Source organism: Otolemur garnettii, unplaced genomic scaffold (genome assembly GCF_000181295.1).
Source record: "Otolemur garnettii isolate 467f Iridium unplaced genomic scaffold, OtoGar3 scaffold00001, whole genome shotgun sequence".
Lineage (NCBI taxonomy): Eukaryota > Metazoa > Chordata > Mammalia > Primates > Galagidae > Otolemur > Otolemur garnettii.
Window position 1 is genome coordinate 37,172,541 of NW_003852396.1, and position 14,129 is coordinate 37,186,669.

General features: G+C 37.4%; 1 pseudogene; it reads right to left on the minus strand.

The window, feature by feature from the left end:
- Nucleotides 1-9,115: 9,115 nt before the first annotated feature.
- LOC100958950 lies at nucleotides 9,116-10,060 on the minus strand (annotated as a pseudogene).
- Between the last annotated feature and the right edge of the window lie 4,069 nt (nucleotides 10,061-14,129).

The following is a 14,129-nucleotide window of genomic DNA, read 5'->3' on the forward strand; positions in this document are numbered from 1 at the left end:
AAACAACCAGCACATAACGCAGAATCTACACGTTTCCTACCTATTAACTCTGTTCTTTAATTTTCATGCTACTTTATCAGAAGCTTAATCAAAAGTAACCTATTGTAAATACAGCTAGTGATACAATTCACTGCTTCCATAACATTATATGATATAGAATCATGTGCCCTGGAGAATCCCTCGCTGAAGAACATGCAATTACCTCATACAAACCTTCCTGTATTGGATAGAGAAGCTTGAACTTGGTCTCTCAGGTGAGAAAGCTCAAGAGCATACACTTGGAGCCCCACTTCATCCAAAATCTGTGGAGAATGAGCTCCACTTCACACAAGAGACTCAATTCCACCATGACAACTCCCATAGGAGATTAAGGCAGAGGCTGAACAAAATTTGTCAGTAGGGAGCAAAGGGAAGGGTGGAGAGGGTGTGAGCAAAAATAGACGACATAGGATTTGCTTGAACAGAATGCACAGTTTGGGTAATGGTGGAAAATAAGTTAAGGAAATTAGATTGAAGCCCCTTTGTAGAAAGCTTGGATGCTCCCTCACCCCAGCACAGTTATCTTTTTGAGAAGAACTACAGAGTCGCTGAAAAAATTAAGAACAAATGACAATGCTGATAATTTAATACACAGACTCTTTTAACTTGGAGTCAAAATATGTGGACTGATCTGTATGACTTTGAACACATTGCTGAACTTTCTGGCTCTAGGATTTTCTCTGCAATATAAAGATAATGGCATTGGCTCAGCACCTGTGATTCAAGTGGCTAAGGCGCCAGCCATGTACACCTGAGCTGGCAGGTTCGAATCCAGCCCAGGCCTACCAAACAATAATGACGGCTGCAACCAAAAAATAGCCGGGTGTTGTGGTGGGTGCCTATAATCCCAGCTACTTGGAGGTGGAGGAAGGAGACTCACTTGATCCCAGGAGTTGGAGGTTGCTGTGAGCTGTAATGCCATGGCACTCTACCCAGGGCGACAGCTTGAGGCTCTGTCTCAAAAAAAAAAGATAATGGCATTAATGAATCAGGAGACTCAGTGATCAACATAAACTGACCAGAGCAAGGAAGGAGACCACAGCCTCTGTCTAAGGGAAGTGCAGAGCTGAGTGAGTCCACAGGATTAGGGTTATCCAGATGCAATGTGCTCAGACTTAGGTTCTTTTCTTCTCATCTTTGTATTCCTGGGGCAAGTCCTATTCTTAAGGACACTTTCTCTCTTCCTGATGGCAATAAGATGGCCAACAACACTTAGGGATGTATTGTCCCTAACCTATGTGCAGTGGGAAATGTACCAATGATACAAAGGAAAGGGAGTTTCATTACAGAATCCATTCCAAGTACCCCTCCCATATAATCCACCATGGTGGGTTCCATGCTCATGCATAAACCAGTCACATGGCTCAGAGACAGGAAAAATTGCATTTATCTTCCATTCTGAAGGTTGTCTATTTGCTTTGTCAATTGTGTCATTAGCTGTGCAGGAGGAGATTTTTACCTTGATCAGGTGCCAATATTTATTTTGGTTTTTGCTACAATTACCAATGGTATCTTTTTCATAACTTCCTTCCCAAGGTGGATGTCATAAAGAGTTTTTCCTGCACTTTCTTCTAGACATTTTATTGTTTTGTGTTTTACATTTACATCTTTTATCCAGCATGAGTTAATTTTTCTTGAGTAGTCAGAGGTGCAGGTCCAGTTTCAGTCTTTTTCATTACAGCGCCATTTATTAAGTTGGAATTCTTTCCCCAGTGTATGATTTTGTTTAGTTCATTGATGATCACACAGCAATATGTGGTTGGTTTCATCTCTAAGTTCTGAAGTCTGTTCCATAGAGATATGTCTCTATTTTTATGCCAATACCATGCTGTTGTGATCTTTATAGACTTGTAATATAATCTGAAGTCTGTTAACATGTTGCCTCCAGATTTGTTTTTATTACTAAGAATTGCCTTGGCTACATGGGTTTTTCCCTGATTGTATGTGGAACAAAGAACTATTTTTTTGACAAAGAACTATTTTTTTGACTTCTTCAAAGTATGATGTTACTATTTTAATGAGGTTTGCATTAAATCTGTAGATTGATTTGGATTCCATGGACATTTTAACAATGTTGATTCTCCCCAGCCAAAAGCATAGTATGTTCTTCCATTTTTAAATACCTTCTCCTATTTCTTTTCTCAGGGTTTCATAATTCTCTCTGTAGAGACTCTTCACCTCCTTTGTTAGATGTATACCCAGATAATTCATTGTATTTACAGCTTGAAGAGCATTATGTCCTTGATTTACTTCTCAGCATGATTGTTAAGGGTGTATATAAAGACTATTGGACATTGATTGTATACCTGGTGGCATGCTGTATTTTTTCATCATGTCTAGGAGTCTTGGTTTTCACATTTAATAAAAAAAATCATAAATATGGGCAAGAGAAATGAATAGAACCTTCTCTAAGAAGACAGATGAATGGCTAGAAAACATATGAAACAATGCTCATCATCCCCAACTATTAGAGAAATACAAATCAAAACCACCCTGAGATATCTAACCCCAGTGAGAATGGCTCACATCATAAAAATCTCAAAACGGCAGATGCTGGCATGGATGTGGAGAGACTTACACTGCTGTTGGGACTGTAAACTAATTTAGCCTTTTTGGAAGGAAATATGGAGAACCCTCAAAGAACTCAAGCTAGACCTCCCATTTGATCCTGCCATCCTATTACTGGACGTCTACCCAGAAGGAAAAAATAATTTTTCTAGCATAAAGATACTTGCACTAGACTGTTTATCGCAGCTCAATTTACAATCACCAAAATGTGAAAACAGCCTAAATGCCCACCAACCCAGGAATGGATTAACAAGCTATGGTATATGTACATGGCATACTATTCAGTCATTAAAAAGGATGGAGACTTTACATCCTTTGTATTAACCTGGGTGGAAGTGGATCACACTATTCTTAGTAAAGCATCACAAGAATGGAGAAGCATGAATCCTATGAACTCAATTTTGATATAAGGACAATTAATGACCTGGTACATGGTGGGGGGTGAGGGAAGGGGAGAGTAGAGAAAGAGAAGGAGGGAGGGATGGGAGTAAGGAAGAACGGAGAGTGGGAAGGAGGGAGGAGGGAGGAGAAGAAAGAGCAGAGAGAGGAAAAGGGACAGGGGGTGGGGGGTCTCCATGTGTGACACACCTGTTGGGGGCAAGATACAAGTATAAGAGGGACTTTACCTGACAAATGCAATCAGTATAACCTGGTTTCTTTCATCCTCGGTGAATCCCCAACAATTGAAAAAAAAGTTATAGCTGAAAAATCATAAACAATAAATACCTTGCTTAGAGTCACACCATCACTAAGAAACAGAACCAAGATTTACATCTAAAGCCTGTACTCCTAATATCTACCTTAGACAGGTATGTTTATACCAAATATGAGCTTTTCCTTTATGCATTTTACTATTTCTCTGAATGAATAATTTACCTTGGATGCATTATTTATTTGATATAGTGAATGGTTTTGACTGCATGCTCTATTTAGTGACAATTTGTCTTGAAAGTACAAATCCTTATTTTTTGAGGGGGAAGTTCTAAATATAAGACCATATCATCAGCAAAAAGTGAGAGTTTGACCTATGTCCCTATTTGATGCCCTTAATATCCTTTTCTTGCCTTAGAGCAGTGGTTCTCAACCTTCCTGATGCCACAGTCCTTTAATACAGTTCCTGTGGGTTGTGACCCACAGTTTGAGAACTGCTGCCTTAGAGTATTGGCTAGGACTTCCAACACTATGCTGAATAGAGTGTAGATAGTAGACATCCTTTTCTGGTTCCAATTTGAAGTGGAAAAGCTTTCAGTTTTACTTCATTTAGTTTGCTAGATGGCTTCAACCAGTTGAGGAAATGAGCCATCTGTGCCTACATTCTTAAGTGTTCTTGTTAGAATAGGATGCAGAATTTTGTTTAGTGCTTTTTCTGCATCTATTGAGATGCTCATGTGGTCTTTGTTTTTACTTCTATTTATATAGTGAACTACATTTATAGATTTCCATATGTTAACCCAACCTTGCATCCTTGAGATAAAGCCTACTTGATCATGATGTATGCTTTTTAATATGTAGAAGTATTCTATTTGCTAGGATTTTATTGAGTATTTTTGCATTGATATTTATTAGTGAAATTTCATCTGTAGTTGTCCTTTTTAGTTGGATCCTTTCCTGGTTTTGGTATTAGCGGGGTGTTGTATGCTTCTTAAATGTGCTGGGAAGAGTTCCTTTCTTCTCAAAGTTTTCAAATAGTTTCAGCAATATAAGTACAGAGAATGTCTTTGCAAATTTGATAGAATTCTGGCATGAAGCCCTCTATAGTCCAGGGCCTTTATTATTGAGAACGTTTTTATTGCTTCTTCAATTTTGGTGCTTGATATTGGTCTGTTCAGATCTATTTCTTCCTGCTTAAGCTTAAGGAGGTTGTGTAATTCCAGGCATTGGTCCATTCCCTCCACATTGTCAAATTTCTGGCATAGATTTTCCTGTACTAGTCACAGAGGATCTCTTCTATCATGGTGTATCTGCTGTTATTTCCCCTTTTGAATTAGGATTGAGATTATTAGAGATTTTACTTTTCTATTTATAGTTAATGTCGGCAGAACTTTATCAATGTATTTATCTTTTGGAAGCATCAAATTATTGCTTTGCCAATGTTTTGAATGATTCTTTTGTTTTCAATTTGATTCACTTTTCCCCCCAGTGGATATGATATTTAATATTTATTCTGATTTAATTTTGTTTATTTCATTTATTCTACTATTTTCAAGATTGGATTGCTCTTCCTTTTCCATTGCCTTGAGATGTTTCATTACATTGTTTGTCTGTGCTCTTTTCGGTTTTTACATATAGGCATCTAATGAAATTAATTTCTCTATTAGGACTTCTTTGGCAGTGTTGCATAGGTTTTGCCAGCTCGTGGCTTCTTTGTTGTTATCCTTAAGGAATCTAATGATGTCTTTCTTTATCTACTTCTTCACCCAGCAGTCATTTAGCATAAGGTATTGAGTTTCCATGACTTAGTGTGGGGATAAAAACTTTTGTTGGAGTTGACCTCTACTTTTACTCCTCTGTGGTCTAAAAAGGAACAAGGTATTATTTCAATTATTCTAATTTTATTGAGGTTTTATTTGTGTCCCAGGATGTGATTCATTGTGAAGTATGATGCATGAGCTGATGATAAGAACATATACTTATTAGCTTTGTGATGGTGTGTTCTGTATAATTTGATTATACCATATTGTTCTGGTATATTATAATATACCAATGTGGTGGATTATACCACATTTAAATCCCTCATTTCTTTGCTTAGTTATGTTTAGAGTATCTGTCTAGTTCTCTCAGAGAGGTGTTGAAGGCCTCATCACTGATGGTGTTGTAGGTATCATATAGTTCGGAACACTTAGGGTTTGCTTTATAAATCTGGGAGCATTTAAGTTGGTGAATAAATATTTAGAATTAAAATATCCACTTGTTGTACTATTCCCTTGAGCAGTGTACAGTAGGCACCTTTGTCTTTCTTTACCTTTGCTGCTTTAAATCCACTTGTATTTAAAATTAAATAGTGACCCCTTCTTTCTTCTGATCTCCATTTGCCTGAAATATTGTTCTCCAACCCTTAACCTTAAGACTGCTTTGTTCTAGGGGTTAAATGTATCTCCTGCAGATAGCATATAGTTGTTCTGTGCTTTTTTTAATCCTATCAGCCAGCCTGTGCCCATTCAGTGAGGAATTAAAGATGTTTACATTTATTGAGAGAATTAATAAGTATGGTGTAATTCTCTTCCTCTAATTGTGTGAAAGTCCATTGCCTAGTTTTATTCCTTGCACTACTGCGGAAGCTAGGTTTTATTCAGTAGTTTCTGGATATCTTCTTTGCTGGTGGCCACTGTTATACTCAGTGTGAAGAATGGGTCAGAGTATTTCCTGCAAAGTTGGTCTTGTTGTAGTGAATTCCTCAATGTTTGCGGGTCAGTATAAGATTTTATTTCTCCATTGAATATAGAATTTAGTTTAGCAGGGTACAGAATTCTGGGCTGAACATTATTCGTTAAGAAGGTTAAAGGTAGATGATCATCCTCTCCTGGCTTGAAAAGTTTCAGCTGAAAGTCCATTTTCATTCTGATGTATCTGCCCTGTAGGCAATTGGCACTTATTCCTGGCTACTGGTAGAATGTTCTCTTTCATTTTGACCTATGCCAATTTTATTACCATGTATCTAGGAGATGTTCTGTTGCATTGAAATGAACCAGGGTATCCATCTAAAAGGAGTGTACTAGGATCCGTGGTGATTCTTGGCAAATTTTTAGTTAATGATATCCTCCAGTAGGGCTCCCATCTATTTGGGTCTCTCTTCTTCTCTTTCAAGGACACCTATAATTCATGTATGTGCACTTCATGAAGTCCTATAATTTTCTTAAATGATTCCTCGGCTTTTGCTACCTTTTTTGCTGCCTTTTTATATGCCTGAGTTAGCTTAAGAGGTGTATATCTTAGTCTTTCTTTCTCATGGTTTAATGGATTATTGATAGTTTCTACTACATCTTTAAGTTACCTGAATGACTCCTTGTAGTATACCACTTCTAATTACATCATGTTGTTCATTCATTTGGGGGATCAATTTTTGGATTTCCTTTTGCTGTTACCCACTTCCCTTCAACTCCCTTCATCATCTTTGCCATCCATACTCGAAATTCCCTTTCCTTCATTTTCATAGTTTCTTTACAGGTGGGATCTTCTATCACAGCTACCTCATTATTCCAGGTGGAATTGTTATTTTCTGGTTTTTCATATTGTCGGAATTTTTTGTTGGTTCCTCTTCATGTGGATTTTCTTCTTGTTTGCTTCCTACCCCTTCTTTCTCCCCTCTCTCTTCCTCCTTCTCCTTAATTTTCCTTCTCTTTATGCTTGGCCTCATTTGAATGCTGAGGCAGGAGAATTGCTTGAGTCTGGAATTTTATCATTACGCTGAGCTGTTACTGGGCCTCTGCACTCCAGCCTGAGTGACTCCATTAACAACTGGGAAAGAGACATGAGCAGAATCTTTTCCAGATGAGAAATGTGAATAGCCAAAAAGCACATGAAAAATTCTCAACAAATCTAATCATCAGTGAAATGCAAATCAAAACCACTTTGAGTATCACCTAGCCCAGTGAGAATAGCTCACATCACCTGGTCCCAAAGGTGCAGGGTGACAGAGTTCAGACCTTGTCTATAGGAACAAAATAAACTGAAAGCTTCTCACTGATAGACACTGAAGAAAAATGAAATAAATTCAAAGTAGTAATAGAAAATTACTGTCACTATAGAATTCTATAGCCAGCTAAATTCTCTGTGGAGCAGTGGAGCAGTGGAGCAGTTGTAACTAGGACAACTGCTTTCCTGAAACTGGCCATGTCTCCTGAGGGCTGAACTCAACAAGAGAAATGCTAAGGCAACTTGGCCATAGACATAAGATGTAGTGAAGGAACAGCCTCCTCCACCCACTCAGTACCTTTCATATCTCCTAAAGCTCCTTCCTGAGCACTGCTCTATGACATGCTCTCTTTGCTTGAATCCCCTGATTGTCCCATACTCTGAGTCTGTTCCAAAGTGTTAGGCTAACAACTTGCATTAGACCATTCTCTTTTTATTGATTCAAAAAGTTATTTGTTAAGCACCTACTCAGTCCCAGGCACTCTCTTGAGCAGGTGGTATACAGTGGTGATCAAATTGATATGGTCACTATTCTCATATAGCTTATTATTAAATGTGGTGATCAAACAATGAACATATCACACATTTAAATGTATGAATAAAGCTCAAGCTGATAAAGCCCCTTAGATGGGAAAAGAGACAGATGAGATTTACAAGGAAGACTTGACATTAACCAGGCAACTATAAATGAAGAATCACAAAGAATGTCAAAGCAGGCTTTTATTTAAGGGGGACGTTCCCTATTTCAGACTGATCCATGGTCATCTTGGAGAAAGATTGAGCAGTAGCTCCTTTCATGTCTCCAAGTCATGCTTATGATGTCTGGAGCTTAGCAGTAGGAAACACTTTATGATCAACTTGATTGGAGAGGGGTCCCCAATTATCTTCCACTTTACCTTCATTCCTTCATCCTCTCAACATTCTATTCTGCAAGCATGAAATATTCAATTGTTGCAATAGGTAAAGCTATTCATTCTGGAAAAGGCCACTGAGTTAGTGACCTGGTTCAAGGACCATAGAAAATAGACACAAATAACTCATTACATTTGTTTTTCACAATACACAACAACATGCATCATTTTTTCTTCCTACTCTAAGGGTCTGGGGTGCTTTGGCCTACAAATGGAAATTTAAACAATCTCCGCTAAGGTGGTCTATATATTGAAAATATACTATGAAGTGACATTTGGGGAAAATTTCCAGGTGGTCCTCTGGTCAACAACATTAGATGAATATTTGGGAAAATTCCCCCCCCAAAATCCCCTTTTGGATTACAATCTGTTTGAGTCCATGAAGTAGAACCAGTGTAGATTCCCAAACTACATGCACATTTTTAAGTTATTTATGGAACAGATTTTCACTCCAGAGGTGAAAATTTCAACAGTCTATTTGTAAGTCTCTTGAAGATGTACCTTGTTAGCAAAGCACAATGGCCTTGCACTTAGTCCAAAGCAGCTAAAGTCATTTTGAAAAGAAACTTTGCAATAGCTATTAAAAATTTTAAGCACGTATACTCTGTCTCATCAGTCCCACATTAATGAATATATCACATATGTATAAAGACATTAGTGCACATGAACATATACAACAAAGGTAATACTGAAGCATCCTTTTAATGATATTAATCATATAAAGAAGTGGAATTTCATAACAGTGGATGAATACACTATTGTATGGTATGTTATGAAAACTTAAGTATCTATTTTAAACACAGCAGTATTTTACCAAAATGGAACAATACCTGATATATTTGCTAACTTAGAGAACTCAAAAAATTAAACATATTTACATCATAAAGAAAATAACTTTTTATTATCATTTAAATTTAATGTACATTAGGGTATTACCCAAATATCACATACCTACTGACCCACAGTTAGACTACATGTAAAAACACTTTTCTTTGCAGTAATTTCATCAATGCTTTTTTCATCTCACTGTTGCGCAAACTGTAGATAAGTGGATTCAGCAAAGGTGTAAGCAGTGAGTAAGCCAATGACATCACTTTCTTAATTTCTGGTGAGTAGCCAGATTTGGGTTGCAAATAATTCATGTTGGCTGTGCCAAAGAAGAGGGTCACAGATGTGAGATGAGAGGCACAGGTAGAAAAGGCCTTTTGCCTCCCAGTAGTTGATGGCATCTTCAGGATGGCAAAAAGTATTCAAATGTAAGACAAGAGTATCAACAAGAAAGGAACCATAACAATCAAAATGGTGCTTGTGAAAGCATATATTTCAAACAAAAATGTGTCTCCACATGCAAGATCTAGCACTGCTGGAGCTTCACAAGATATATGATTAATTTCATTGGAGCCACAAAAGGGAAAACTAGATACCCATGTGGTCCACACAGTAGTCTCCATGATCCCTGAAATCCATGAGAACATTATTAATGTCTTAAATACTCTTTTGTTCATAATCACTGGATAGTTCAGAGGATGGCAAATTGCAGCAAATCGGTCATAAGCCATCGCTCCCAGGAGAAAACATTCAGTAACACCAAAAAGAAGAATGAAATACATCTGAGCAAAACAGTTTGCAAAAGACATCACAGTTTTCTCCATGGAAAGGACCACCAGCATTTCAGGCATGATGACTGCACTGAAATTCACTTCCGCCACAGATAAGTTCAGGAGGAACAGGTACATGGGAACATGGAGGCTCTTGTCCAGGGAGATGACGACTATAATGATGGCATTTCCCATCAGGGTCATCAGGTAAATAACCAAGAAAACCCCAAAGAGTGGCTCTTGGAGTTCAGGAAATGTAGAAAAGCCCAGAAGAATGAATTCAACCACAGAGCTTTGATTTTGTCTATTCATTTTCAGTTAGTGGAGCCCTACATTCATTTCATGAACATGGTACAGAAAGTCCACAACAAAGTCACAGTCCAGTCTCCAGAAATTCTTGGCAGAAGCCAGAATCAGATCTCTTCCTGTTAGAAATTGATTTGGGGAATTTTGGAGAATGGCAAATTTCTTGGAATAATTAATCTTTCACATAGAATGGGAAAAGTGAAGCTGTCGGGCTCAGTACTTATTTGATAAGTACTAACTAATATCAAAGTTCTACCAACTTGTACACTGTGTAATTTGAAAATTAAACAGAGTCTTAAAGCAAATAAAGTATTTTATGACTTAAGATCTGGTCTCATAACGCTGTTACACATCACATCAACTTTTATCAATTTTGAACAAATATAAAATTTAAGATGACAAAAAAAGGTGTTAAAAAGTAGATTGGAAAAGATACTTCAATAGTTTTGAAGATAACTGAAGAATTCATTCCAAGCAAATATTCACTATGCTAAATGCCTGTCTATAATGATAACATGTGATGATACTGTAGAAACACATCAGGGGGTTGTGGTTTAGATGAACCTATCCTTTGTGATCTGTGGTTTATGTGAATGGGCTTCAAGCTTGCTTATTTCTGCCCACTTGGATCAGGCTGATCATTTTGGATTGGCACAGATCAAAAATTTTTAACATCATTTGTCTATGCCTTATCCTAGTGATCTAGATAACATATAAAAAACATCATTTTTTTGGTCATTGTGACCTTGAAATTTAAGTTTCCACACTCTCTCTCTCTGTTTCTTCTATTCCTTGGACTGCCTTTTCTCTTCATAAAGTTCATTTATGTATCCCATAGTATTAATTAACAGTACTTGACCATTTTCTAGGCTTTGTATGCTCAGGCAAACATGTCTACCCAAACATCACCAGAGGACTAACCACACTGCATAAAATAACTTCTGATCCTGTAACCAGTACTCTGTATGACCTATACTTATACCCGGTATATCTTTTTCTATTATCCCCAACTGAAATTAAATATGTAGTTTCACTTAAATGTATATGCATTTGTACATATACATTATCTCACTAAATGTGTACAATATATCACTTAAATATGAACTACAAGTTGGGAAAGACTAAGCTTTCTTCTTTGTTATATATACAATGCTTATAACTGTCCTACTCCTTAAGAATTGCTAAATCGAGATATATTGTATAAATGAATAAAAACATTACAAAAATCACTATTATATGTATACCAGAATGCCTAAAACAAAACTAAAGGTACTATGCAACATAATTCTGAAGAACAAGTAAAAACAAGTGATTTAGAAATCAAAATGGAGGAGCGATTAATTCTGAAAGGGAAGGGACAAAACTTCCAAGAATGTCCTAGGTGGGACAGTCATTAGCTGGGAAGAGGAAGGCATTAGGATAATGACTGACTTGCCCAACTCAAAAAGTGATTGATGGCAACATACAACTGGACTGGAGATGTACTGGCCTTGGTGGGATATTTTGAAAATCAGAGGAAATTCTATGTAGGCAATGAGGAAGCTAGGAGGACAGACAAACATCAGCAAGCTGAAGATGTATAATGGTGACTTGAGTGGAGATCTGTCAGAAATGAGCAGAGAGAAGAAGACAAGTTGATTTCTTCCTGAGTTTTGACATACTCATGTGTTAAAATCAAATGCCCATATTCACCACAACTATTATGTTCTGGAGGTCAAAGAATGTCCTAAATTTAGTAAAATAGGCTCAACAGGGTCAATTTATTTACAACTCATTTCTAGTGTGGAAAAGAAAGAACAAATATGTATTCAGTCCCCAGTACAATAGAACCTCCAAAGTTGAACACCTCCCTACATTGACCTCCTCCTAAGATAAACTAATTTCATTAACCAGACATGCACCACATTACGCATATGTAAAGTAGCTCTAGCTCCATGAGTTGACCAATCCTTATGTTGAGCAGTTTGTTACAACCCTTTGGGTAGTCAACTTACAGAAGTTATACTATATATAAAAGTGGGTAGGTTTTGAAAATGAGAAAATATGGTGTACCATACAAAAAATAGAAAAATTTATAGAACTGGCTAAAGCATGCAATGGAACAAAATTGTAATGAGTGGTAAGAAAAGCCTGACCATGGATGCTCCATCTTTACTCTGCAATTAAGAAGATCCTAATTGTGTCTTGGAAAACTCACTGATCTGTTATATCCAGGAAGATCATTCCCTTCCATAGCCTTCAGCCTCATGATGAACAGAGGAAAGTGGTGGACTTATTGACCAAGTTTCCTTCCTTCAATTGCAAACTTCCAACTTATGATGTTAGTGCATGCAAAATACTTATACCTCTAATTTCCACCTGAACTTTTCTCTGAAAAGAAATTGATTAGCATCAAATCAAAAGTTGTCTAATTGAAAACTTTCAGCCATTCTTAGCAATTCCTGAGCTCTGACACATCACTTCAATAGCATTTTCAACTACTAGTGTAGAGAACTATAAATGGGAAAATGACCAACCAGCACATAATGCAGAATTTACACTCTTTTCTTACCTATTGACTCTGTTCTTTAAATTCCATGCTACATTATCAGAAGCTTAATCAAAATAACCTATTCATAAATACAGCTAGTGATACAGTTCACTGCTTCCATAACAGTATATAACATAGAATCATGTGCCCTGGAGTATCCCTCCCTGAAGAACATGCAATTACCTCATACAAACGTTCCTGTTTTGGATAAAGAGGCTTGAACTTGGTCTCTTAGGTGAGAAAGCTCAAGAGCATACACTTGGAGCCCCACTCCTTCCAAAGTCTGTGGGGAATAAGCTCACCGTTGCACAGGAGACTCAATTCTACCATGACAACTCCCACAGGAGATGAAGGCAGAGGCTGAATAAATGTTGTCAATAGGGAGTGAAGGGAAGAGTGGAGAGGGTGTGAGCAAAAACAGATGACCTAGGATTTGATTGAAGAGAATGCAGTTTGGGCAATGGTGAGAAATAAGGAAATTAGATTGAAGCCTCTTGGTGGAAAGCTTGGATGCTCCCTCACCCCAGGAAATTTATCTTTTTGAGAAGAAATATGGAGTCCCTGAAAAAAAATTGAGAACAAATGACAATGCTGATAATTTAATGCACAGACTCTTTTAACTTGGAGTCAAAATATTTGGACTGATTTGTATAATTTTGAACACATCATTGAACTTTCTGGCTCTAGGACTTTCTCTGTAAAATAAAGATAATGGCATTAATGAATCAGGGGACTCAGTGCTCAACATAAACTGACCTGAGTAAGGAAGGAGACCACAGCCTCTGTCTAAGGGAAGTGCAGAGCTGAGTGAGTCCACAGGATTAGGGTTATCCAGATGCAATGTGCTCAGACTCAGGTTCTTTTCTTCTCATCTTTGCATTCCTGGGGCAAGTCCTATTCTTAAGGACACTTTCTTCCTGATGGCAATAAGATGGCCAACAACACTTAGGGATGTATTGTCCCTAACCTATGTGCAGTGGGAAATGTACCAGTGATACAGAGGAAAAGGAGTTTCATTACAGAATTCATTCCAAGGACCCCTCCCATATAATTCACCATGGTGGGATCCCATGGTCTTGAATAAACCAGTCACATGCCCTGGAGACAGGAAAAGCTTCATTTATCTTCTCCCATTCCAAAGGTTGTCTATTTGCTTTGTCAATTGTGTCCTTAGCTGTGCAGAAGCTTTTTAACTTGAACAGGTGCCAATATTTATTTTGGTTTTTGTTGCAATTACCAATGGTATCTTTTTCATAATTTCCTTCCCAAGGTGGATGTCATAAAGAGTTTTTCCCACATTTTCTTCTAGATATTTTACTGTTTTGTATTTTACATTTAAATCCTTTATCCAGCAGGAGTTAATTTTTCTTGAGTGGTGAAAAGTGGAGGACTACTTACTAAATTGGCATTCTTTTCTCCAGTGTACAATTTTGTTCGATTCATTGAAGATCACACAGCAGGGTGAGGTTGGTTTGACCTCTACATTCTGAATTCTGTTCCATAGAGATATATCACTATTTTTTATTAGATCATAACCGTGTACAT